The sequence below is a fragment of the Lutra lutra genome, chromosome 2 (genome assembly GCF_902655055.1).
Source record: "Lutra lutra chromosome 2, mLutLut1.2, whole genome shotgun sequence".
In the NCBI taxonomy this organism is placed as follows: domain Eukaryota; kingdom Metazoa; phylum Chordata; class Mammalia; order Carnivora; family Mustelidae; genus Lutra; species Lutra lutra.
In genome coordinates this window covers 205252539-205280311 of record NC_062279.1, presented here as the reverse complement: position 1 = coordinate 205280311, position 27773 = coordinate 205252539, and the positions used below count along the sequence as shown (strand labels likewise).

The 27773-nt window shown below is 38.1% G+C and overlaps 1 long non-coding RNA gene across 1 annotated transcript in view; it reads left to right on the top strand.

Moving 5' to 3' along the window:
• The window catches only part of LOC125093885 (uncharacterized), a 100334-nt gene that overhangs the window by 28053 nt on the left and 44508 nt on the right, over positions 1-27773 (top strand). The window contains exon 5 of the long non-coding RNA XR_007125362.1: positions 20427-20518. This is a non-coding gene — a long non-coding RNA (uncharacterized LOC125093885). The remainder of the gene's footprint in view (positions 1-20426; positions 20519-27773) is intronic.

Genomic DNA, 27773 nt, shown 5'->3' with positions numbered 1-27773 from the left:
TTTTTTTTTTTTTTTTGTGGTGAGTTTTTCCACCTTGTCATTTTATCCAGATAAGAATATATGAAGGAGAGAATAAAATACTAAAAAGGTGGCAAAGATCCCAGAGAAATGTGTGTTAACCAAATCAGAAGAGATCCCAAATCGTGGGGGGAAGAAAGGGTGCAAAAAGAAGTTAAAAAAAAGTAAAAGAAAAAGAAAATATAGATATTAGACTGGTGAATAGAACAGAGCTACCCACTTAATATTGGGAGTACTTTGGGAGTACTTTGGTCTCTTAGAAGAAACTACCTCCCAAAATTTTAAAGAAAGAAAAACATATATATGTATATATACATATGTATATATATGTATACATACACACACACACAAAATAAAGGGTAAACACGATGAGGGGATGGAATATGACTGTAAAGATGAAAATTTTTAGGGAAGTCTTTGTTTTCATTTTGTTTTTCACAACTTTGCTCCTCTTCTCCAGAATAAATAGCGTACTGGGAATGAAAGGCTAAGAAAGAACATATGCCACAAGGACAATGAGAAGACAAAGAAAAGATGAAAAATTTTTTAAAAATTCTAAAAAAAGAGTTGATAAGATAAGTTGGTTGGGAAAAGAGAGAAAAAGGAAGTGGAGAGAATTTGCTTAAGCTGGAGACTAGAACAAAGCCCTGTGCTAGATTTAGGGTGTATTTTGATCTATTAGAAGAAGTTGTATCCCAAAATTTTTTAGAAGAAAAAAACCCTATGTATATACAAAAAATAAAGGTAGATACAATGAAGGATAAAATATGACTATAATAATGAAGGTTCAAAAAGATTTTTTTTAATGAAAGGTATTGTTAGGATAAACTAGTTAAAAATGTTAAAGGAGGAAAGCGTAATAGATTAAAAAATTAGAATAAGAAAAAAATAAAATTAAAAAAATTAATGAACTTTGCAAGACTGAAGAATCATGGGAAGAAAGCCATGAATTCCATGCTTTGCTGTTTTCTCCTCTGGATTTCCACTGCTCTTGATAAGTGAACTTGGTCTTGGCTGGATTTCTACTGATCTTCTGGGGGAGGGGCCTGTTGTAGTGATTATCAAGTGTCTTTGCCCAAGATGGAATTGCACTGGCCTTGCCAGGGACCGGGCTAAGTAATCTGCTCCAGTTCGCTCTTGGAAGCTTTTGTTTTTGACCACTTTCCGTAGAATTCTGGAGGACGGGAATAAAAATGGTGGTCTCCCAATCTCCGGCCTGGAGGAGCAGAGAGCTCGGGGCCTCACTTCTCAGTGCGTCCTCGGAGAAAAGTGCCCAATCACTCCTGTATCCCTGGCCTCTGGCTGCATGCTGAGCCCCCCCAGCCTCTGACTGAGCCTCTCTCTCTCTGGCACATAGCCCCACCTGGAGTCTCCAAACCAAGCAGATCACTGCCGCTCTTCCAGGGAGGTCTCCCCAGATCTGCCACTTGTGGGGTCCCTGCTCAAAGAGCAGTGGCCTGTGCTATGGGATTACAGTTTAAGGTAACCCTAGCTGACAGCTCACTCCTCAGCTCTGTCTCTGTAGCTGGCTTTCCACTTTAATATCTAAAAGCTCTGCAAAACTCAGACACCTCCAATCCTTCTGTGACCCAGCCATACCTGAGACCACGCTGTCTGCATGAGGGCCCCACCCCCGCTTAGCCTCTGGAGCAATGTCCCTCAGTGGAGCAGACTTTTAAAAGTTCAGATTTTGTGCTCTGTTGCTCCACTGCTTGCTGGGAGTCAGCCCTCCCTCCCCGTGGTCTATCTTCCTGTTGCTTTGGATTCACTTCTCTGCAGATCCTACCTTTCAGAAAGTGGTCGATTTTCTGTTTCTAGAATTGCTTCTCTTCTTTTCTTTGATCCCCTGTTGGATTTGTAGGTGTTTGGAATGGTTTGATAAACTATCTAGCTGATCTCCTGCTACCTGATGTGATCTCAGCCTACTAATTCTCTGCCATCTTGACTCCTCTGCCCTCTGTCTTCTTTTATAAGAACTCCCCTTAATATTTCTTGTAGTGCTGGCTTGGTGGTCACATACCCTTTTAAACCTTGCTGGTCTTGGAAGCTCTTTATCTCGCCCTTCATTTTGAATGTCAGCCTTGCTGGATAAAGTATTTTTGGCTGCATATTGTTCTCATTTATTGCCCTTAATATGTCTCACCAGCCCTTTCTTGCTTCCCGGGTTTCTGTGGACAGGTCTAACATTATTCTGATGGTCCTTCCTCTGTACGTAAGGAAAAGCAGGAGAAAATATGCAGTGGAAAAAAGACAGTCTCTTCAATAAATGGTGCTGGGAAAATTGGACAGCTATTTATAGAAGAATGAAACTCGACCATTCTCTTATACCATACACAAAGATAAACTCAAAATGGATAAAAGACCTCAACGTGAGACAGGAATCTATCAAAATCCTAGAGGGGAACATAGGCAGTAACCTCTTCGACATCATCCACAGCAACTTCTTTCAAGACACGTCTCCAAGGCAAAGGAAACAAAAGCAAAAATGAACTTTTGGGACTTCATCAAGATCAAAAGCTTCTGCACAACAAAGGAAACAGTCAACAGAACAAAGAGGCAACCCACGGAATGGGAGAAGATATTCTCAAATGACACTATAGATAAAGGACTGATATCCAAAATCTATAAAGAACTCCTCAAACTCAACACCCTCAAAACAGAAAATCACATCAAAAAATGAGCAGAAGACAGAAACAGACAGTTCACTCCCAGCAGTTCTTTCGGCCATGAAGAGGATCTGAGCAGTGCGCCTCACATCATTCACTAAAGCTACCCTAGGGGTGACAGTCCCCTTACAGGACAATGGTTTGTTCCACTGAGATTCACTTCATCTAAGTTTTAGAGCAGCTCTTCTAGAATTGCGATGGGTCTCTTTTCCTGGGGTAAACCTATAAGACAAAAGTTGGAGGGATGAACTATAGCCTCTATAGTGCTGACATCAAGGCTATGAATGATATACATTATCTCTCTCTTTTACTCTCCATTCTGGTACTTTTTTTTTCTTTTCTTTCTTTCTATTTTTTTTTTCTTGAGAGCAAGCAAGAGAGAAAGGAGCAGAGAAATGGGGTGGGGGGTTGCAGAGAGGGAGAAGCAGAATCCCTGCTGAGTAGGGAGCCTGACATGGGGCTTGATCCCAGGACTCTCAGACCATTACCTGAGCTGTAGGCAGATGCTTAATGACTAAGCCACCCAAGTGCTCCAGTTTATCTCATTCTTGAACACTCTTAACCTGGTTGCCATTCCCTTCTTAAGCTGTGGCTATTTAAGTTATTAATTTGTAGGCCAAATTGGGCAAGGGAATATCCAGAGATGCCTAAGTGAATTGCTTGGATGTCAGACATATTCCTAATATGCCTCTTTCCATGTATAAAGGAGCCTGACTTCTCTGACTCCCCTCACCCCCACCTCCCTAGGATAATGACTCTTCTTGATTGTTTGTCCTTTGAAATGAGTAGTCCATAGTTGCCAGAGGTTGCTATAGCTTAAATCTAATGCATTCCTGCTTTATCCCCAAGCAGAAACATTTTTCTATTGGGGAACTTGTATACCTAAGTCATGAGACATAGAGATGCAAAGATGGGAACCGAAAATCCCAAAGAAGGTCACTGGGAATAATGATAAATAGCTTCCCAACTATTCCTACTCTTTTGTTTCTAGAACCATATATTCTTCATGTTGTAGACACAGCACTATATAGTGATCATTAATTTGGACTGTGTACTGAATCCTTGAGTGTGCCTCATTCTCAGTTTGTCTCTAAGTGGCACTTCAGTTGTGCCCCTAAAGGCTTTCTATCAGTGTATTAGACTAGCAGCATCTAGGTGGCATGATGTAAGGATAATACCAGTAGATCCAGAGGTCATGCATTAGATGCCACATCTTCTTTTCTGTAAAGGGGTTTCTTTGTTCTGATGCAGTGTAATGTGGATCAAACACTTTGTAATTCCTTGTTAGTGGTACTGGCTAAGGCCCCATGGGCAAGAAAGGAAAAACCTCACCAAAAATACGTGTTGTTTCCAGTCAAAATGAGTTTCTGCCCCTTCTTGAATAAAATGAGTCAAAGGTAGTTACTTTGGCACCATGTGACTCCTCAACACTACCAGGTGTTGAATCAGGAGTTCAGGATTGGTTTTTGATGCTGTTGGGATGGTCATTTGGTAGCAACAGTATCTAGATCAGCATTGTTGAATGGGAGGCCATGCCATTGATCCCATGGAGATTATGCCAGTTTCTTCATGTACTCACTGTGCCAACACTCAGGTGGCCAATGACAGAAGATTGATGATGTCATCTGAATAAATCATTCTACACACTTGGTTGTTTAGTGCCTCTTCTGTAGTGGATATGCTTTGATGGATATTAACATGTAGTACAAAGGTCTTTGCTCTGTGCCCACTCCTATAGATCCATATGCTCCAAATCCAGACCTTCATGTTTCCTTTTTTCTACTTTTCTCCTTTCAGGCCTCTGACCAACTGCTAAACCTGTCATTATGAGTCCATGTCATAGTTCAGGCTGCTATAACAAAATACTTTACACTAGGTGGCTTAAACAACAAACATTTATTTCTCACAGTTCTGGAGCTTGGGAAATTCAAGATCAAGATGCCAGCAGATTTGGTGTATGAAGGCCCTCTGCCTGGTTTGCAGACGTCTGTCTTCTTGTAACATGGTCTTTCTTGATGCGTGCGTGTATAGAGGAAGATCTTGTGTTTCTTCTTCTTTTTATAAGGGCATTCATCCATCAAGAGGTCCCCACCCTCATGATATTGTGTGCCAGTCTCATCCTATTGATAGGGTAGATAACCCTATGGGTAGATAACCTATGGGGTAGATAACCAATATTGTGGTTGTTCCAGCCCTTGTAGTTATTATTAGGATTGCAAGATAACCTTCAGCAATAATCTTTAAGAAATTGAAAAAAATAAAGTTTTATTACAGCAGCTGGAAATAACACAGCACACTTGGGGCTACAACATGAGGTTGTAGGTAGAGAGAAGACAGAGTGGGCATGTATGAGTGAGTGTTGCAGGGGACTGGGGTTCTGCTTTTATTGGGTTGAGGATAAAAGACCTAGAGTTTCTTGGGCTCATTCCTATCATGAATTTTAAACATAAGAGTAGGAATTTAAAGCCTGGGAAGACAAAAGGCAAGTGCCTTGAATTGTCAGTTATGGTAATCCACCAGGATTTCTAAAACAAAGGAGGCTCAGTTTGGGGAGGCAGACTTGTCTTTATCTAATCATGTGGCAGTGTGTTTATTGGAGATAACCATGCTTTTAGAAGATGCCTCTCTAAAGTGGATGCCTGACAATCAAAATTTAAATCAGGTACTTGCATTACAAAACCACTGGATCCCTAAACATTTCATTGGTAAGTTTAAACTCCTAAGCCTCCCTGTTTTGTCTTACCCTCTCTGGAGCACATGTGTCTTAGCAAGGTTTTTTAAACATACTTGCCACTTGCTCATCTAGCCTGATCAGCATGATGTCATTAATATAGTGGGCCAGGGTGAAATTCTAGGGGAATATTATATTATATTATATTATAATATAATATAATATTATATTATATTATAATATAATATTATATTATATTATATTATAATATAATATAATATAATATTATATTATATTATGATAGAGGATGGGAAAGTAAACCTAGTCATGAGGATAAACTATATAGTATTTATAGTATACTGTAATCTGTTCCAAGTGAATGAAAACTGTTTCTGAATCTCCTTTCTGATGGGAATGGAAAAGAAACTGTTCACCAGATTAATGTCTGTATACCATGTGATTGAGGACTTGTTAATCCACTGTCAGAGATACTGCACCTGGCCCAGTGTACAATTAGTGTAAATATTTGAGTAAGTTTGGAGAAGGCTATTTTTAGGATACAACTAGTTTTTGTATAGGTTAGACCAGTGAATGAAATGAAGATATGATGGAGATTATCACTCCTGCATCCTTTAGGTCTTTAAGAGTGGTACTAATCTTTGCCATTTTCCCCATGATGCTGTATTTTTTGATTTACTGTATTGCTGGATTATATCAGGTGGGGGTAGTGGTGGGAGTTTCCACTTGATCTTTCATGCTGTACTAGCTCCTTACCATAGGCCAAGGAAAAAATGTAGGGATTTTGCCAACTTCCAAGTATGACTATTTCAATTATACAGTTAGTGATTGGGAAAATAACTACTGGGTAGGTCTGTAAGCTCAGTGAACTCACTGTGAACTGGATCTGGGCCATGATGGTATTTCACATGCCTGGGTATCAGTACCAGCTTACTCCTGGTGTCTAAGAGTTGTCCAAATATGTGGGTATTGTTCTTTCTTCTGTATATAGTTTTCCTAGGAAATGGTCTGTTTGGAGTCATCATTTCCATATGCGTACATATGCGTATCTTATGATGTTGCTGAATCTTTTCTCCTGGAGAATTGGTCTTCTTCTGTCAACTATTTATAGAACCAAAGCATGGCCTCAGGTCTAAAACCTGGGCAAGTGATCATAACTCTTTATTGTCACATCTGACCCCATCTATATTGATTTTTGCTTTTTTTGTAATATAGATTGAACAATACCTTTGTTCACAGCCCATCTATCTTGCCCATATGAATGACGTGTTCTATTAACCATCTCCTATAATTAGTCCTGAGGGTCCAATATTGTCCTTGCTGCACATTATAACTCTATCCTTCTTGTTTCTGGTGGTTAGGTGCTGCCAATTCTCTTATTTCCAGAAGCTGTCATTCCCCCCCCCCCCACTTTTTTAAATCAAGGAGCCCAGTTCTGTCATGGCTTCTGCTACAAGTGCCCTGGTCTACAGAGCAGAGCATCTCAAGGAGGCTAGAGGCCTTCTCAGCACCATTCCTTACTGTTTTGGTTAACTGAGTATCTTCTAGCCCTTCTATCAGACACAATTATGTGATGGGGTTTCCTGTATGAAATAGTGTTTCCACTTCAGCATGCCCACTTTTCTGAAACATTTAATCCCTTCTCACACTGTCTACTGCAGCAAATTTAGCAGTGTTACTTCATTTAGGAGCTTGAGGAAGTGACAGCCCAGACTAAGAACTATCCAGAAATATGTCTGCCTTGGGATTAAATCTTTTACCCCAAGAAATATTCGTAAACTCTGCCTTATCCCGCTTTATGTTCCACCAGCCCCTTGACTTGGCACTCTTAGAGTTTACTTTCACGTGTGCTCTCACAAAGTCTTTTATGTGTGTGTGATTTTATTTTTTTAATTTATTTTTTATTGTGTTATGTTAGTCACCATATAATACATCATTAGTTTTTTTTTTAAGATTTTATTTATTTATTTGACAGAGAGAGATCACAAGTAGACGGAGAGGCAGGCAGAGAGAGAGAGAGAGGGAAGCAGGCTCCCCGCTGAGCAGAGAGCCCGATGCGGGACTAGATCCCGGGACCCTGAGATCATGACCTGAGCCGAAGGCAGCGGCTCAACCCACTGAGCCACCCAGGCGCCCCACATCATTAGTTTTTGATGTAGTGTTCCAAGATTCATTTTTTATGTATAACACCCAGTGCTCTATGCAATATGTGCCCTCCTTCATGCCCATTACCAGGCTCACCCATCCCTCCACCCCCTCCCCTCTAAAACCCTCAGTTTGTTTCTTGGAGTCCACAGTCTCTTGTAGTTCATTTCCCCCTCCAATTCTCCCCCCTTCACTTTTCCTTTCCTTCTCCTAATGTTCTCTATGTTATTCCTTATGTTCCACAAGTAAGTGAAGCCATATGATAATTGACTCTCTCTGCTTGACTTATTTCACTCTCAGCATAACCTCCTCCAGTCCCGCCCATGTTGATGCAAAAGTTGGGTATTCATCCTTTCTGATGGCTGAGTAATATTTCATTGTATATATGGACCACATCTTCTTTCTCCATTCATCTGTGGAAGGGCATCTCAGCTCTTTCCACAGTTTGGCTATTGTAGATATTGTTGCTATGAACACTGGCTGGGATTTATCCCTGGGATGTAAGGGTGGTTCAACATTTGCAAACCAATCAACATGATAGAACAAATCAATAGGAGAAGAGAGAACCACATGGTCCCTTCAATTGAAGCAGAAAAAGCATTTGACAAAATATAGCATCCATTGCTGATTAAAGCTTTTCAGAGTATAGGGATAGAGGGAACATTCCTCAACTTCAAAAAATCCATTTATGAAAAACCCACAGTGAATATTTTCTCAATGGGGAAAAGCTGAGAACCTTCCCATTGAGATCAGGAACACTACAAGGATGCCTACTCTCACCACTCTTGTTCAACATAGTACTACAAGTCCTAGCAACAGCAAACAAACAACAAAAAGAAATAAAAGGTATTCAAGTTCACGAAGAAAAAGTCAAACTCTTTCTCTTCACAGATGACATGATACTTTATGTGGAACCCAAAAGTCTCTACCCCCAAATTACTGGAACTCATACAGCAATTCAGTAATGTGGCAGGATACAAAATCGCACAGAAATCAGTTGCTTTCCTATACACTAACAATTAAACTGTAGAAAGGGAAATTAGAGAATCGATTCCATTTACAATAGCACCAGAAAGCATAAGATACCTTGGAATAAACCTAACCAAAGATATAAAGTATTAAATTTGTTGGGAGTTAGGGATGTGGGGGTGTCACATAAACTCCCTTGCATCATCCAGTCCCTGGATACAGACTGCTCCCAGAAAGAGAGCATGACTGTAACTAAAGGCAATCCCCAGAGATTGCCCACTACATGCCTAGCAGCTGGGGGAATAAATACTTCAGTTCTGAAGGTAGGTCTTGTGGCTCAGTGCAGCCTCCACACCATATCACTTTCCCAGTCCTTACCACACTGTCTGGGTCACTGCTAGGATAAAGTACTTTCACCCAAATCTTTGGATCAGGGCCAGTTTCTGGTGAACACATGAGGTAAAGTGGCCTCTTATGAAGCTAAGCAATTTTAAGACTTACATGGCAGTAGTAAATATAAAAATTACCAATTATTGTAGTAATAGCTAACATTTGAAATACATTTTACAGATAATAATTCATAATCCCACATTATTCATCTCTAAAGTGAGGGTGTTTGACCAGATGATTATCATGGTACCTTCCAACTCAAATGTTCTACCATCTCCTTTTCTGCTCAAGCTGATATCACAACATAAACTCCTGCTTCTCATGGCTGCCGGGGCTCTGTGCCAAATGGCAGAACAATGGGGTAGAAAATGTCTGCAAGGGGCACCTGTGTGGCTCAGTTGGTTAAGCATCTGCCTTTGGCTCAAGTCGTGTTTCCAGGGTCCTAATATTAAACACCACGTTGGGCTCTCCACTGAACAGGGAGCCTGCTTCTCTCTCTCCCTCTGCTGCTCCCCCTGCTTGTGCACACATGTGGGTTCACTCTCTCTCTCTCAGCCAAATAAATAAATAAAATCTTTTTAAAAAGTCTGTGAAAACTGGATTTGAGGTTTCATTTGTTTATGAGACCACTTATTCTGTTAAAGCAGAGATATGGTAAAGCACCCCACACAGTTAAAGGGGTTGAAAACAGTAGTAGAAAGTCTTCTTTGGTCTACTGATATCTAGTAGTTCTTGGGGGCACAGTTAGAGGTGCCTAACAGGTGGAATGTTGGTGACAAATATGCTTCCACAAATTTCCAATGATTAGTGGTATTTTGTGGCTTGGGGCTAGAGATGAGAAGCATCTCCTAATGTGCAGCAGGGACTCATGCCAGGAATAAAAGTGCTAACAGTGCTCCATGGGAGGATAATCCATGTGTGTCTTCACTTCCTACCTCCTGTAAAGGAAAAACATTGTAGGTACATATAATCAGCTGTTAGGGAGGTTGTGGGGGTGGGGAGAAGGAAGTATCGATGGTGATGGTCCACCTTATGGATTTCTATATATGTAGACTCATGCTTGGTTTATTCACATTCAGGTCAGTGTATAGTTAGAGGACACTGTGAAGACTTGGCTCTAGAAATCTCCCCACAAACTTTCCCCACTCTGTAAGTTTATGCACAGCTATGAGTCAGAATGTAGCAAGCTGGATTTATTCCAAATATCTTCAGGCAAATGATGAGATGATCTGTAAAGTAGAAGAGCCCTTTATTCAGTTCTTATTTGAGTTTGACTTAGCGTATTAATTGGAAGGACAGTAAACATTGATGGCAAGAGTGAGGATGTTAGCAAAGTGGATACAAAGAAGCCTCTTTATTATGCCAGAGACTTGGTGAACTTCCTTCTTATAGGGTAACTTAGTTTGTATTTATAGATTTTATCAATACATAACAGCTATTTTTAAAGAATATCATCCAACTAATAACAAATCCAAGCCAAGGAAAGAAGGGGGCAAGATGCTGCTCTAGTTATGTAGAAAAAATGATAAAATTTTAGTAAAGACTGGGTCATAGTTTGGAGAAATTTAAGTTGCTAAGACATTTTCTCTGTTTTTGAAATATATTTGGAATGCAGCATTTCAATAGGACCCTAACAGATACTGTGTGGCTTTTCTCTGCACTAATTACAAAAAGTTACACTGGAGTCAAAGTATTTAAATTTCTCTATGCTCTAGAACTTGGTTTGTTAATCAAATACATAGAATTATAAATTTTTGCATATTGAATTTTTTATGTACCCTAATATGATTAAAATTGATATTAAATAAACTTTTCAGTGTAAAGTCACAGACTTAAATTAGTTATACAGTTCAAATTGAAGTCATGTTTCCTTACAGGCCAGATTCTTTTACTTTATAAATACATGAGTTTGATTTATTCTGTCATCTTTAAAAATGTAATTCTAAACCTTCCTGGCTTGTAAAATCACTTCCCCAAATAGGGAGAGCTCATTCACATAGCCAAATGCAGTGGTAGAAATAAAATTGATGGATCCCAGAGATGTTAAGGAGGTGGGGACAATCGACTCTTGATGAATGGTTTAAAGAGGAAAGTTAGGAGAGGGAGGGGTCAAAGCTGACACTTAAGTTTAATTTTAGTGGATAGTAGTGCCAAAATTTACTGAGATAGGAAGGATCAGAGGAGAAAAGGAATTGGGAGGTATAGCAGTATGAATTTTAGGATTGACAGATGCCTTGGCAGTTGTCCAAGTCACTCTTCTAATTTACAGGTAAGGAAACAGATTCAGAAATCAAGAGGTTTCGTTTTCTTTTAAAAAAAATAATTCCAGTATAGTTAAACACACAGTGTTATATTAGTTTTAGATGTACAATATAGTGATTCAACAACTTTATACATTATCCATGCTCATCCCATAAGTGTACTCTTAACCCCCTCCATGTATTTCTCCCATCCCCCAACCCATCACCCCTCTGTAACCATCAGTTTGTCCTCTATAGTTGAGTCTATTTTTTTGTTTGTCTCTCTCTTCCCCACCGTTTGTTTGTTTTTGTTTCTTAAATTCCATGTTTGAATGAAATGTAGGATTTGCCTTTCTCTGACTGACATATTTCAATTAGCGTTATGCTTTCTAGCTTTATCCTTTTTGCAAATTGCAAGATTTCTTTTTTTAATGGCTGAGTAATATTTCAGTGTGTGTGTGTGTGTGTGTGTGTGTGTGTGTGCGTGTGTATATGTGTGTGACTGTACCACATCCTTATCTACCCATCTATCAAAAAACACTTAGGTTGCTTTCATAATTTGGCTATTGTGAATAATGCTCCTATAAACATAGGGGTGCATATATCCCTTTGAACCAGTGTTTTTGTATTCTTTGGGTAAATATTCAGTTGTGGAATTAGTAGATCAAATGGTATTTCTACTTTAAAATTTTTGAGGACCCTCCATATTATTTTTCATAGTGGCTGCACCAATGCACCAACGGCGCACAGAGCTTCGTTTTTCTTCACATCCTCCCAATACTTGTTTCTTGTGTTTTTGATGTTAGCCATTCTGACAGGTGTGAGGTGATATCTCATTGTGGTCCCCCCGCCCAAATTTGGTTTTGATTTGCTTTTCCCCCATGATAAGGGATGTTGAGCATCTTTTTCAGGTGTCTGTTGGCCATCTGTAGGTCTTTGGAAATATGTCTATTTAGGTCCTCTGCCCATTTTTTAAATTGTATGTGTGTGTGTGTGTGTGTGTGTGTGTGTATGTGTGTGTGTGTGTGTGTGTGTATTGTATTGTGTTGTATTGTATAAGTTCTTTATGTATTTTGGATAATAAGCCTTTATCAGACATGTCACTTGCAAATATCTTTTCCCATTCTGTAGGTTGTCTTTTAGTTTTATTGATGGTTTCCTTTGCCTGAAGAGGATTTTTATTTTCATATAGTTCCAGTAGTTTATTTTTGCTTTTGTTTCCCTTGCCTCAGGAGACATATCTAGAAAGATGTTGCTATGGCCAATGTCAGAGAAATTACTGCCTGTGCTCTCTTCTAGGATTTTTTATGCTTTTAGGTGTCACATTTAGACCCTTAATCCATTTTGAGTTTATTTTTGTGTATGGGGTAAGAAAGTGGTCCAGTTTCATTCTTTTGCATGTAGCTGTCCAGTTTTCCCAAGACCATTTGTTGAAGAGACTGTCATTTTCCCATTGCATGTTCCTGCTTTGTTTGTTGAATATTATTGATAATTATGGGTTTATTTCTGGGTTTTCTGCTCTGTTCCATTGATTTATGTGTCTCTTTTTATGCCAGTACCATACTTTTGTGATTACTACGGCTTTGTAGTGTATTTTGAAATCTGAATTATATACCATTTTGTTCTTCTTATTTAATTCAAAATTGCTTTAGCTATTTGAGATCTTTTGTGGTTCCATACAAATTTTATTTGTTCTAGTGCTGTGAAAAATGCTATTGGTATTTTGATAAGGATTGCATTAAGTCTGTAGATTGCTTTGGGTAGAATGGACATTTTAATAATATTTATTCTCCCAATCTATGAGCATGGAATATTTTCCCATTTGTTTGTTCTCATCTTCAATTCTTTTATTAATGTCTTACAGTTTTCAGAGTACAGATCCTTCATCTCCTTGGTTAAGTTTATTTCTAAGTATTTTATTATTTTTGGTTCAATTCTAAATGAGATTGTTTTCTTATTTTCTGTTACTTCATTATTAGTGTCTAGAAACACAATGGATTTCTGTACATTGATTATGTATCCTGCGACCTTGCTGAATTCAGTTATCAGTTTTAGTAGTTTTTTACTACTATAGATATATATTTTTTATTATGTTGAGGTACGTTCCTTCTAAACCTACTTTGCTGAGGGTTTTAATCATGAATGGATGTTGTACTTTGTCAAATGATTTTTCCGCAGCTATTGAAGTGACCACATGGTTTTATCCTTTCTTTTTTTAGTGTGATGTATCATATTGGTTGATTTGTTAATACTGAATCCCCCCGGGCATCCTGGGGATAAATCCCACTTGATTGAGGTGATTGAGTTTTTAAATGTATTGTTGGATTTAGTTTGCTAAATTTTGTTGAGGATTTTTACATCTTTCATTTGAGATATTGGCCTACACTTTTTTTTTTTTTCCAGAGTCTTTATGTGGTTTTGGTATCAGGGTGATGCTGGCCTCATAGGGGAATTTGGAAGACTTTATTTCTTTTCTTTATTTTTTGGAATAGTTTGAGAAGAATAGGTATTAACTCTTTTTTAAGTGTTTGGCAGTGTTCTTCAGTGAAGCTGTCTGGTCCTGAACTTTTGTTTGTTGGGAGTTTTTTGATTACTGATTAAATTTCATTACAGGTGATTGGTCTGTTTGAATTTCCTAGTTCTTTCTGGTTCAGTTTTCAGAGGTTATATGTTTCTAGGAATTTATCCATTTCTTCTAGGTTGTCCGATTTGTTGCATATAGTTTTTCATAATATTCTCATAATTTTTTTCATTTCTGTTGTGTCAGTTGCAATTTCTCCTATTGGTTTTCTGATTTTATTTATTTGAGTCCCCTCTCTGTCTCTTCTTGGTCAGTCTGGCTAAAGGTTTATCAATTTTAATTGATTTTTCAAAGAACCACTTCCTGGTTTCATTGATCTATTTTATTGTTTTTTAGTTTCTATTTTATTTATTTATACTCTAATCCTTCCTTCTACTGCTTTTGGATTTTGTTTGTTCTTTTTCTAGCTCCTTTAGGTGTAGGGTTATGTTGTTTATTTGTGTGTGTGTGTGTGTGTGTGTGTGTGTTTTGTTTGTTTGTTTGTTTGTTTGTTTTTTACTTCTTCTAGAGGTAGGCCTGTACTGCTACAAACTTTCATCTTAAAACAGCTTTCTCCCAAAGATTTCGGACCCATTGTGTTTTCATTTTCATTTGGCTCCCTGTGTTTGATTTTCTCTTTTATTTCTTGGTTGACTCTTTCCTTGTTTAGTAGCATGTTATTTAACCCCCCTGTATTTGTGTTCTGCTCAGATTTTTAAAAAGATTTTATTTACTTGACAGAGAGAGAGGGAGAGCATGAGCAGGGAGGAGGAGCAAGGGTTAAAGGAGAAGTGGGCTCCCCACTGAGTAGGGAGACCCTGTCCAGATTTTTTCATATGGTTGAGTTCTAGTTTCATAGTGTTATAGTCAAAAAAGGTACATAGTATGACTTCAATCTTTTTGAAATTCTTGAGACTTATTTTGTGTCCTAGCATGTGATTCTGCAGATATTGAAGTGGAGAATATTCTATTCTGGAGAATATTCCATGTGCACTTGAGAAGAATGTGTATTCAGCTGTTTAGGATGGAAATATTTTGAATATGTCTGATAAATCCACCTGGTCTAATGTATCATTCATAGCCACTGTTTTGCTGTTGATTTTGTTTGTTTGGATGATATACCCAAGTGGGGTGTTAATGTCCCCTACTAATACTATATTGTTATTGTTTCATTCCTCTATGTTAATAGGTGCTTTATGTATGTGGGTGCTTCTGTGTTGGCTACATAATTATTTGTAATTGTTATTTCTTCTTGTTGGGTTATTCCCTTTATGATTATGTGGTGTCCTTCTTTGTCTCTTTTACAGTCCTTTTTTTTTAGATTTTATTTTCTATTTTATTTTAAGTGTCCCATGATTCATTGTTTATGCACCACACCCAGTGCTCCATGCAATACATGCCCTTCTTGATACCTACCAGCAGGCTCACCTATCCCACCTCCCCGCTCCTCTCCAAAACCCTCAGTTTGTTTCTCAGGGTCCACAGTCTCTCATGGTTTGTCTCCCCCTCCGATTTCCCCCAATTCACTTTTCCTTTCCTTCTCCTGATGTCCTCCATGTTATTCCTTAGGCGCCACAAGTAAGTGAAACCATATGTACAGTCTGTTTTAAATTCTATTTTGTCTGATATAAATATTGCTACCCCAGCTTTCTTTTCACTTCCATTTCCATGATAAATGTTTTTCTATCTCTTCACTCTCAATCTGTGTGTGTCTTTAGGTCTGAAATGAGTTACATGTAGGAAGTGTATAGATGGGTCTTGCGTTTTTTTATCCATTCCATCACCCTACATCTTTTGATTGGAGTGTATTTACATTTACATTCAAAGTAACTATTGATAGGTATGTACTTATTGCCATTTTACTACTTGTTTTATGTTTGTTTTTGTAGTTCTTCTCTGTTCCTTTCTTCTATTGTTCTCTTCCCTCATGGTTTGTTGGCTTTCTTAACGATATTCCTTTCTCTTTATTATAACTATTTTTTTTTTTTTTTTACTTAAATTCAAGTTAGTTAACATACGGTGCAGCGCTAGTTCCAGGAGCAAAATCCAGTGATTCATAACACACATACAATACTTGGTGCTCATCTCAAGTACCCTCCTTAATGTCCATCCCCCATTTAGCCCTTTCCTCCCACCCACCTGCCGCCTAGCAACCCTCAGTTTGTTCTCTATATTTAAGAGTCTTTTACAATTTGCCTCCCTCTCTCTTTTTATCTTATTTTTCTTTCCCTTCCCCATGTTCATCTGTTTTGTGTCTTAAATTCCACATATGAATGAAATCACATGATATTTGTCTTTCTTTGACTGGCTTCATTCAGTGTAATAAACTCTCGTTCAATCTACATTGTTGCAAATGGCAAGATTTCTTTTTTTTTTTTGATCTCTGAATAATATTGCATTGTATTATATATACCACATCTTCTTTATCCATTTATCAGTCAATGGGCATTTGGGCTCTTTCCAAAATTTGGCTATTGTTGATAATGCTGCTATAAACATTGGGGGGTGTGTGCCCCTTTGAATCATCATTTTTTAATCCTTTGGATAAATACTTAGTAGTGCAATTGCTGGGTTATAGGGTAGTTCTTTTTGGTTTTGGAGGGGAGGACAGTGGGAGGGTGAGCCTGGTGGTGGGTATGATGGAGAGCATATATTACATGGAGCACTGGGTGTGGTGCATAAACAATGAATTCTGGAACACTGAAAAGAAATTAAAAAAAAAATTAAAATTAAATTAAATTAAATTAAAAATTAAACAAAATTTATTGATATATTTGAGAGAAATTTGAGAGAGAAGGGGTAGAGGGACAGAGAGAGAGAGAATGTCGAGCATACTCCCTGTTGAGCCTGGAGCCCAATGTGGGGCTCAATCTCATGACCCTGAGATCATGACCTGAACCAAAATCAAGAGTCTGGGAGTGCCTGGGTGGCTCAGTGGTTTAAAGCCTCTGCCTTTAGCTCAGGTCATGATCCCAGGGTCCTGGGATCGAGCCCTGCATCAGGCTCTCTGCCCTGCAGGGAGCCTGCTTCCTCCTCTCTCTCTCTCTGCCTGCCTCTCTGCCTACTTGTTATCTCTGTCTGTCAAATAAATAAATAAAATCTTAAAAAAAAAATCAAGAGTCTGATGCTTAACTGACTAAGCCACTCAGCTGCCTCAGAGTTGTAGGGTAGTTCTATTTTTAACTTTCTGAGGAAACTCCATACTGTTTTCCAAAGTGGTTGCACCAGTTTGCATTCCCAACAACAGTGCAAAAGGGTTCCCCTTTCCCCATATCCTCACCAACACCTGTTGTTTCCTGAATTGTTAATTTTAGCCACCCTGACAGGTGTGAGATGGTATCTCATTGTGGTTTTAATTTGTATTTCCCTGATGAGGAGTGATGTTGAGTATCTTTGCATATTCTGTTAGTCATCAGGATGTCTTCTTTGGAAAAGTGTCTTTTCAAATCTTCTGCCCATTTCTTAACTGGTTTGTTTTTTGGGTGTTGAATTTTATAAGTTCTTTATAGATTTTGGATACTAACCCTTTATTAGAGATGTCTTTTGCAAATGTCTTCTCCCATTCCAAAGGTTGCCTTTTGGTTTTATTGATTGTTTTTTTCACTGGGCAGAAACTTTTTAACTTGATGAGATCTCATAGTTCATTTTTGCTCTTGTTTTCCTTACCTCTGGAGATATGTCTAGGAAGAATTTGCTGTACCTATGGTCAAAGAGGTTGCCACCTGCTTTCTCCTCTAAGATTTTGATGGCTTCCTTTCTTACATTTAGGTCTTTCATCCATTTTGTACTTATTTTTGTTTTAATGTAAGAAAGTGGTCCAGTTTCATTCTTCTGCATGTGACCCTCCATTATCCCAACACAATTTGTGGAAGAGGCTGTCTTTTTTCCATTGGATATTCCTTCTTGCTTTCTTGAAGATTGGTGGACTACATATTGTGGGTCCCTTTTTGGGTTCTCTATTCTGTTCCATTGACCTATGGGTCTGTTTTTGTGCCAATACCATACTGTCCTGATGAATATGGTTTTGAAATATAGCTTGAAGTCTAGAATTATGGTAACTCCTGCTTTGCTTTTCTTTTTCAGGATTGCTTTGGCTGTTTGGAATCTTTTCTGGTTCCACACAAATTTTAGGATTGTTTGTTCTAGCTCTGTGAAAAATGATGGCAGTATTTTGACAGTGATTGCATTGAATGTGTAGATCACTTTGGGTAGTATATTTTTTCAATATTTGTTCTTCCAGTCTATGAGCATAGAAAGTTTTTCCATTTTTTGGTGTCTTCCTCAATTTCTTTCATAAGTGTTCTATTATTTTCAGGGTACAGATCCTTTACCTCTTTGGTTAGGTTTGGTTCTAGGTATTTTATGGTTTCTGGTGCAACTGTAAATGAGATCAATTTCTTGATTTCTCTTTCTGCTGTTTTATTATTGGTTTATAGAAATGCAACCGATTTCTATACATTTATTTTTATATCCTGCAACTTTGCTGAATTCATGCATCAGTTATAGCAATTTTTGGCTTAATCTTTTGCGTTTTCTACATGAGGTATCATGTTGTCTGCAAATAATGACATTTTGACCTCTTCCTTGCTGATTTGGATGCCTTTTATTTCTTTTTGAGGTTTGATTGTTGAGGCTAGGATTTCCAGTACTATGTTGAACAACAGTGGTGAGAACGGACATCCCTGTCATGTTCCAGACCTTAGGGGAAAAGCCCTCAATTTTTCCCCATTGAGGATGATATTAGCTGTAGGTCTTTTGTATATGGCCTTTATGATATTGAGGTATATTCCTTCTTTCCTTATTTTCTTGAGGGTTTTTATCAAGAAAGGATGCTGTACTTTGTCAAGGGCTTTTTCTGTGTCTATTGAGAGGATCATATGGTTCTTATCCTCTCTTTTATTAATGTGGTGTATCACATTGATTGATTTGTGGATATTAAACCACCCCTTTAGCCCAGGAATAAATCCCACTTGGTCATGGTGAATAATCCTTTAAGTGTACTGTTAGATTTGATTATCTAATATCTTGTTGAGAATTTTGCATCCATGTTCATCAGAGATATTTTTCTCTGATATTTCTCCTTTTTAGTGGGGCCTTAGTTTGGTTATGGAATCAAGGTAATCCTGGTCTCATAGAATGAGTTTGGAAGTTTTCCTTCCATATCTATTTTGAGGAGTGGCTTCAGAAGAATAGGTATTAATTCTTTAAATGTCTGGTAAAATCCCTCTGGGAAGCCATCTTGCCCTGGATTCTTGTGTGTTGGGGGATTTTTGATTACTGATTCAATTTCTTTGCTGGTTATGGGTCTTTTCAGGTTTTCTGTCTTCTTGTTTCAATTTGGTAGTTTATATGTTTCTAGGAATTTATCCATTTTTTTCAAGATTGCATAATTTGTTGGCATAAAATTGCTCATAATATTCTCTAATAATTGTTTGTATTTTTGTGGTGTTGGTTATGATATCTCCTTTTTTACTTGTGATTTTATATATTTGGGTCCTTCATCTTTTCTTTTTGGTAAGTCTGGCTAGGGATTTATCAATTTTGTTAATTCTTTCAAAGAACCTGCTCCTTGTTTCACTGATCTGTTCTAATCTTTTTTTAAAATTCTATATCACTTATTTCTGCTTTAATCTTAATTTTTTCCCTTCTGCTGGTTTTAGACTTTATTTGTTGTTCTTTTCCCTACTCCTTTGTAGGGAGTTTTGTATTTTGTATTGGAAGCTTTTCTTGCTTCTTGAGGAAGGGTGTATTTCTATACACTTCTCTCTTATGACTGCCTTTGGTGCATCCCAGAGGTTTTAAAAGGTTGGGTTTTTGTTTTCATTTGCTTTTGTGTGGGTGTGTGCTTTATAATAAAAATTCTCTTTTAATATCCTGGTTTGCTCATTCATTTTTTTCTTCCCTTTTTAAAAATTAACATATAATGTATTATTTATTTCAGGGGTACAGGTCTGTGATTCATCAGTCTTACATAATTCACAGCATTCACCATAGCACATACCCTCCCCAATGTCTATCACCCTACCACCCTATCCCTCTCATCCCCCTCCCCTCCAGCAACCCTCAGTTTCTTTCCTGAGACCAAGAGTCTCTCAAGGTTTATCTCCCTCTCTGGTTTCATCTTGTTTCATTTATCCCTCCCTTCTCCTATGATCCTCTGTCTTGTTTCTCAAATTCCTCAAATCAGTAAGATCATATGATAATTGTCCCTCTCTGTCCCATTCATTCTTTAGTAGGATGTTCTTTAACTTCCATGTTTTTGTGGTCTTTCCAAATTTTTTTTTGTAGTTGACTTCAAGTTTCATAATATTGGGTCTGAAAATATGCCTAGTATTATCTTGATATTTTTGTATATGTTGAGGGCTGATTTGTGGCCCAGTGTGTGATCTATTCTGGAGCTCTATATGTGCTTGAAAAGAATGTGTATTCTTTGTTTTAGGATAAAATGCTCTGACTATGTCTATTAAGTCCATCTGGCCCAGTATGTCATTCAAAGCCATTGTTTTTTTGTTAATATTCTATTTAGATGATCTGTCCATTGCTGTGAGTGAGGTGTTAAAGTCTTCTACGACTATTATATTATTATCAATGAGTTTCTTTATTTGTTATTAATTGATTTATATATTTGGCTGCTCCCAAGTTTGGGGCATAAGTGTTTACAATTGTTAGATCTTTTTGTTGGCTAGACACCTTTATTATGATATTATGCCCTTCTTTATCTCTTATTTCAGTCTTATTTTAAATTCTAGATTGTCTGATATAAGAATGGCTACTCCAGCCTTCTTTTGATGTCCGTTAGAATGATAGATGGTTCTCTACCCCCTTCACTTTTAATCTGGTGGTGGGTTTTTTTTTTCCTTTTTTAAAAAAATTTCAGTGTTTCAGAATTCATTGTTTATGTACCACATCCAGTGCTCCATTCAATACGTGCCCTTCATAATACCTACCACCAGGCTCACCTCACCCCCACCCACTTCCCCTCCCAAACCCTCAGTTTGTATCTCAGAGTCCACAGTCTGTCATGGTTCATCTCCCCCTCCAATTTCCCCCAATTCACTTTTCCTTTCTTTCTCCTAATGTCCTCCTTGTTATTCCTTATGCTCCATAAGTAAGTAAAGCCATATGATAATTGACACTCTCTGCTTGACTTATTTCACTTAGCATAATCTCTTCCAGTCCTGTCCACGTTGATACAAAAGTTGGGTATTCATCCTTTCTGATGGAGGCATAATACTCCATAGTATATATGGACCATATCTTCTTTATCCATTCATCTGTTGAAGGGCATCTTGGTTCTTTCCACAGTTTGGTGACTGTGGCCATTGCTGCTATGAACATTGGGGTACAGATGGCCCCTCACTTTCACTTTCACTACATCTGCATCTTTGGGGTAAATTACCCAGTAGTGCAATTGTGGGGTCATAGGGAAGCTCTATTTTTAATTTCTTGAGGAATCTCCACACTGTTTTCCAAAGTGTCTGTGCCAACTTGCATTCCCACCAACAGTGTAAGAGGGTTCCCCTTTCTCCACATCCTCTCCAACACATGTTGTTTACTGTCTTGTTAATTTTGGCCATTCTAACTGGTGTAAGGTGGTATCTCAATGTGGTTTTGATTTGAATCTCCTTGATGGCTAATGATGATGAACATTTTTTCATGTGTCTGTTAGTCATTTGTATGTCTTCTTTGGAGAATTGTCTGTTCATGTCTTCTGCCCATTTTTTTTGATGTGATTATCTGTTTTGTATTTGTTGATTTTGAGGAGTACTTTATTGACTTGGATATCAGCCCTTTCTTTGTACTGTCATTTGCAAATATCTTCTCCCATTCTGTGGGTTACTTCTTTGTTTTGTTGACTGTTTCCTTTGCTATGCAGAACGATTCAATGTATAGGGATAGAGGGCACATTCCTCAACTTCATGAAAGCTATCTATGAAAAACACACGACAAATATCATCCTCAATGGGGAAAAGCTGACGCCTTCTCTTTGAGATCAGGAACACGACAAGGATGCCCACTCTCACCACTCTTGTTCAACATAGTACTAGAAGTCCTAGTAACAGCAATCAGACAACAAAGAGAAATAAAAGGTATTCAAATTGGCAATGAAGAAGTCAAACTCTCCCTCTTTGCAGATGACATGATACTTTATATGGTAAATCCAAAAGACTCCACCCCCAAACTACTAGAACTCATATAGCAATTCAGTAATGTGGCAGGATACAAAATCAATGCACAGAAATCAGTTGCATTAACAATGCAAAGACAGAAAGGGAAATGAGAGAATTGATTCCATTTACTATAGCACCAAAAACTATAAGGTACCTGGGAATAAACCTAACCAAAGAGGTAAAGGATCTATACTCAAGGAACTACAGAAAACCCCTGAAAGAAATTGAAAAAGAAACAAAAAGATGGAAGACCATTCCATGCTCATGGATTGGAAGAATAAACATTGTTAAAATGTCTATACTGCCTAGAGAAATCTATACTTTCAATGCCATCCTGATCAAAATTCCACTGGCATTTTTCAAAGAGCTGGAACCAACAGTCCTATAATTTGTCTGGAACCATAAGAGACCCCCAAATTGCTAAGGAAAAGTTGAAAAGGAAAACCAAAACTGGGGGCATCACGTTGCCTGGTTTTAAGCTTTACTACACAGCTGTGATCACCAAGACAGCATGGTACTGGCACAAAAACAGACACTTAGACCAGTGGAACAGAGTAGAGAGTCCAGATATGGACCCTCAACTCTGTGGTCAAATAATCTTCCACAAAGCAGGAAAAAATATCCAGTGGAAAAAAGACAGTCTCTTCAATAAAAGGTGCTGGGAAAATTGGACAGCTATGTACAGAAGAATGAAACTCCACCATTCTTTTACACCATAAACAAAGATAAAATCAAAATGGATAAAAGAAGGCAGGAATCTATCAAAATCCTAGAGGGGAACATAGGCAGTAACCCCTTCAACATCGGCCACAGCAACTTCTTTCAAGATACGTCTCCAAAGGCAAAGGAAATAAAAGCAAAAATGAACTTTTGGGACTTCATCAAGATCAAAAGCTTCTCAGCATAGGTGTGTTTGGTTTTAACATAATATATTGCAAGCAGTATATCAGTGGATTTTTTAAATCCATTCTGATAACCTATATCTTTTTATTGAAGCATTGAGTCCATTTACATTCAGAGTAATTATTGATAGGTATGAATTTAGTGCCATTGCATTACCTGTAAAGTCACTGTTCCTGTAGATAGTCTTTGTTCCTTCATGGTCTTTGTTGCTTTTGGTATCTCTCTCCCCCTCAAAGTGTCCCCTTTAATATTTCTTGCAAAACTGGGTTAGTGTTCACAAATTCCTTTAGTTTTTGCTTGTCTTGGAAGCTCTTTATCTCTCATTCTATTCTGAATGACAGCCTTGCTGGATAAAGTATTCTTGGCTGTATATTTTTCCCATTTAGTATGTTGACTATATCATGCCACTTTTTTCTAGCTTGCCAAATTTCTGTGGACAGGTCTACTGCTAACCTTATGTGTCTACCCTTGTAGGTTAAGAACTTTTTGTTTTTAGCTGCTTTCAGAATCTTCTATCTTTCTTTTTGAATGTTTGCCTCTGATATGTCTTTGTATTAACCCGTTTTTGTTGATTTTGAGAGGAGTTCTCCGTCCCTTCTGGACTTGAGTGCCAGTTTCCTTCCCCAGATTAGGAGGTTCTCAGCTTTTGCCCATTCTTCTTCCGAGACTCCTATGATACAGATATTGCACTTTGTGGAATTGCTGAATCCCCAAAGTCTATATTCATTATCTAATAGTTTTCTTTCCCTCTTGTTTTCAGTTTCATTATTTCCATTATTTTATCTTCTGTATCAACTATTCGATCCTCTGCTTCTTCCATCCTTGCTGTGATTATGTCTACTTGGTTTTGCATCTTAGCTATAACATTTTTAAAATTTCAGCCTCACAAGTTTTTAGGTCTTTTATCTCTGTAGCCAGGGTTTTTCTGGTGTCTTCTATGTTTATGTCAAGCCCAACTAATGTTCCTGTGACTGTTTTAAATTCTTGTTCAGATATATTGCTTATATCTGCTTTGAGCAAATCCCTGGCTGTGATTTCTTCTTGATCTTTCTTTCTGGGAGAATTTCTCCATCCTGTCATTATGTCTAGGTTTCTATCTTTTGTGTATTATGGAAGTTTGTTATGTTTCCTGCTCCCAAGAGTAATAGCTATATTAAGAAGAGGTCCTATACTGTCCAGGGCCTGGCTCTTCAAGAAGTGTTTCTGATGTATGCTGTGTGCATTCTGCTGTTGTGTTTTGGCTGCTCTTTCCCACAGGTCAGTTCTCTACAGAGTTCCTCCTTGCTTGCAGTGGGAGTGTTTGAATCTTTAAATAGATGCACTTGATTTGTTTGTTAAGATAAAACTGATTTTTAAAAAATGCTTTATCCAAGAAAAGAGAAAAGGAAAAGCAACAGAGAAGCAAACAGACAAAATACTATTAGCCTGATTCCAAGGAATAAGAAAGATAGAAGGAAAAAAGAAAAGGGAAAAAAAAAGCTGATCCAAAAAACAAGGAAAGGAAACAAACAAACCAAGAAATGAACAAGAAACTATAAGCCTGATAACAAAGGGAAAAAAAAGGAGAAAAAATGATAAAATAAAAGAAAAAAAGGAAAAGAAAAAAAAGAAGAAAAAATAAAAGTTTCATTCCATTTCCACTAAAACTGAAGCTGATGCTTTGGAGCACTCTTGTGGTCAGCAGTCCTGGTGCATGAACATGGTGGAGTTGAGGGGAGCCTATGTTGGTTTTCTGAGAGAGAGGCCCATTATACTGGCCTACAGTCAGACCTGCCCTTGCAAAGATGCCCTTGCCAGGCTCAGGGGCAGTTTTGGTGTAAGAAACCACCAAACCACCAAGTTGCTTTGGAGGCACTATGTGTCTCTCCCAGGTCTGACCATGCTGGTGGAGGGGTGGGAGTGGGGAGCATGGAAGATATCCTCATCATCACTGGACCTTCTCTTCCTTGGCAAGAGTGATTCATGGCTGCCACTGTTCAGGAGGTCTTCTCAGAAAAGCAAAGAATCTCCTCTCCTGTGTCCTAGGCTTTCATCAGATCACTGCCCTCACCCTGTCTGTGCCTGGCCATTGGCACACCCAGTGCCACAGTTCTCTTGTGTTTTATCTCTGGCTGGTGCCTGAAATTCAAAACTCCAAATCTTAAAGGACCTGAGAATGCACAGACCTGCTCCCCTCCCCCAGAGGAGAGACTCAAGGTGTGTCCAGCGCCATTTTATCCCAGAAAAGCAGTCACACAGCAGGCACTTGATGGCTGGAGTCTATTGTGATGCACGGGAACAAGCTGCAGCTAGGTTATCTGACCTTTGCACACACCTCTGTGCTCTGCTGCTGAACAGCCATTCAGTGGCTCCCAACAAGCCCTTTGTCCTTGGTGAGGCAAAATGCTATCTCCCAAATGTACTCTAGGAAGGGGAGAAATCTCTTCCAGTGTGACCCAGGGGATCCCCTCACCATAGTGTGTTGTGACAACCCAATGTGCAACTCTTTCTCTGGCTGTCTCCCTCTCACTCTGATTTTACTCCACAAAAGAGCTCCCTTCTTTTCCCAGACCACAGCTTTTCTCTCCCCCAGTTCCTGGTCCTGAAGCTTGCATCTGCCATGTTCTCTCTCTTTCTCCAATTGTGCAGATTGTTTTCTCAATCCTCAGATTGATTTCCTAGTTGTTCAAAAAGATTTGATGTTAATCTAGCTGTATTTGAGGGATGAGGCAAGCTCACGGTCCCCCTTACTACTCTACCATCTTACCTGCTGCCTTTTTCTTTATTTCTATTACTAGTTATTTAAAAAAATATTTATTTACTTGAGAAAGAAAGAGAGAGAGAGAGAGTGCACAAGTGGGGGATGGGGCAGAGGGTGAAGAAGTAGATTCCCCCCTGAGCAAGAAGCACGACTCAGGCTCAATCCCAGGACTCTGAGATCATGACCTGAACCAAAGGCACATGATTAACCAACGGAGACACCCAGGTTCCCCTCTATTACTGGTTTTTGGTTTGTCACTACCATTAGGTTTATATATAACATCTTATGCATATAGCAGTCTAAATTAATAGTTACTTAAGTGCAACCCATTCTGAAAACACAAAATTTTTACTTCTCTCCTCCCACCCCCCTGACTGTTTAAGGTATACAGTTTCATACTTTACATCCTTTTATTGTGTGAATTCCTTGACTATGTTTTATACATACACTTAATGTTACTGCTTTTGTGCTTCCTACTTTTCTTACTCCTGCTTATGATCTTTTCTTTCCCCTCACAAAGTTCCCTTTAACATTTCTTGTAGGGCTGCTTTACTGGTGATAAATTCCTTTAACATTTGTTGGTCTGAAAATTCTTTCTCTCTTATTTTATTCTGAATGATAGCCTTGGTGGATAGAATGTTTTTGGTTGCTGGTTTTTTTCTTTTAGCATTTTAACTATATCATGCAACTTTCTTTTGGCCTGCCAAGTTGCTGGTGATGGAAAAATTGGCTGATAGCCTTTTGGGTTTTCTCTTGTATGGAGCTATTTTCTTTTCTTTTTCTGCTTTTATTTTTTTCCCCAAGTTTTATTTAAATTCCAACTAATTAGCATACAGTGCAATATCAGTTTCAGGTGTAGTATTTAGTGGTTCATCACTTACATAAAACACGTGGTGCTCATCATAACAAATGCACTCCTTAATCCCCATCACCTACTTAACCCATCTCTCACCTACCTCCCCTCCAACAACTGTTTCTTCTCTATAGTTAAGAATTTGTTTCTTGTTTTGCCTCTTTTCCCTTAAACCCTGTATTTTCATTTGTTTTGTTTCTTAAATTCTATATATTAGTGAAATCATATGGTGTGTGTCTTTCTCTGATTGACTTATTTTGCCTAGCATAATACTCTAGCTCTATCTGCATCATTGTAAATGGCAAGATTTCATTTCTTTTTATCCCTGAGTAATAATATACCACCTCTTCTTTATCCATTCATCAGTTGATGGACATTTGGGCTGTTTCCATAATTTGGGTATTGTTGATAATGCTGCTATAAACATGAAGGCACATACATCCCTTCAAATTAGTATTTTTGTATTCTTTGGGTAAGTACCCAGTAGTGCAATTGCTGGATTGCAGAGTCGTTCTATTTTTAACTTTTTGAGGGACATCCATATTGTTTTCCAGAGTAGCCACACCAGTTTGCATGCCCACCAACTGTGTAAGAAGGTTCTCCTTTCTCCACATCCTTGCCAACATCATTTCAAGTGTCATTCATTTTAGCCATTCCAACTGGTATGAGGTGCTATTTCATTGTAGTTTTGATTTGTATTTCCCTGATGATGAGTGATGTTGAGCATCTTTTCATGTGTCTGTTTGTCATCTGTATGTTTTCTTTAGAAAAATGTCTGTTCATCCTTTCTTCCCCCTTTTAAACTGGATTGTTTGTTTTTTGGGTGTTGAGTTTGATAAGTTCTTTATATATTTTGTATGCTAACTCTTTATCAGATATGTCATTTGCAAATATCTTCTCCCACTCCAAAGGTTGTCTTTTAGTTTTGTTGACTGTTTCCTTCACTGTGAAGAAACCTTTTATTTTGATGATGTCCCAATAGAAAACTGAATAGCAATATGCAAAAGAATGAAACTGGACCGCTTTTTTTTTTTTTAAGACCATACACAAAAATAAATTCAAAATACATTAAAGAACAGAATCTGAGACAAGAAACCATCAAATCATAGAGGAGAACACAGGCAGTAACCTCTTTGACATTGGCCATAGCATCTTCTTACTAGATATGTCTCTTAAGGCAAGAGAAACAAAAACAAAGTTGATCTCTTGCTGCTTTTAAGTTCTCTCATTATCATTACTTTTTTTCCGTTTTAATTACTGTATGTCCTGGTTTGGACGTCCTTGATTTGATTTTTTGGGGCTTCTCTGTAACTCCTGGATCTAGATTTCTGTTTCCTTTCCTATCTTAGGGGGAGTTTCCAGCTCTTATTTCTTCAAATAAATTTTCTACCTTCTCTTCTGAGATCCCCATAATCAAATGTTATTATGC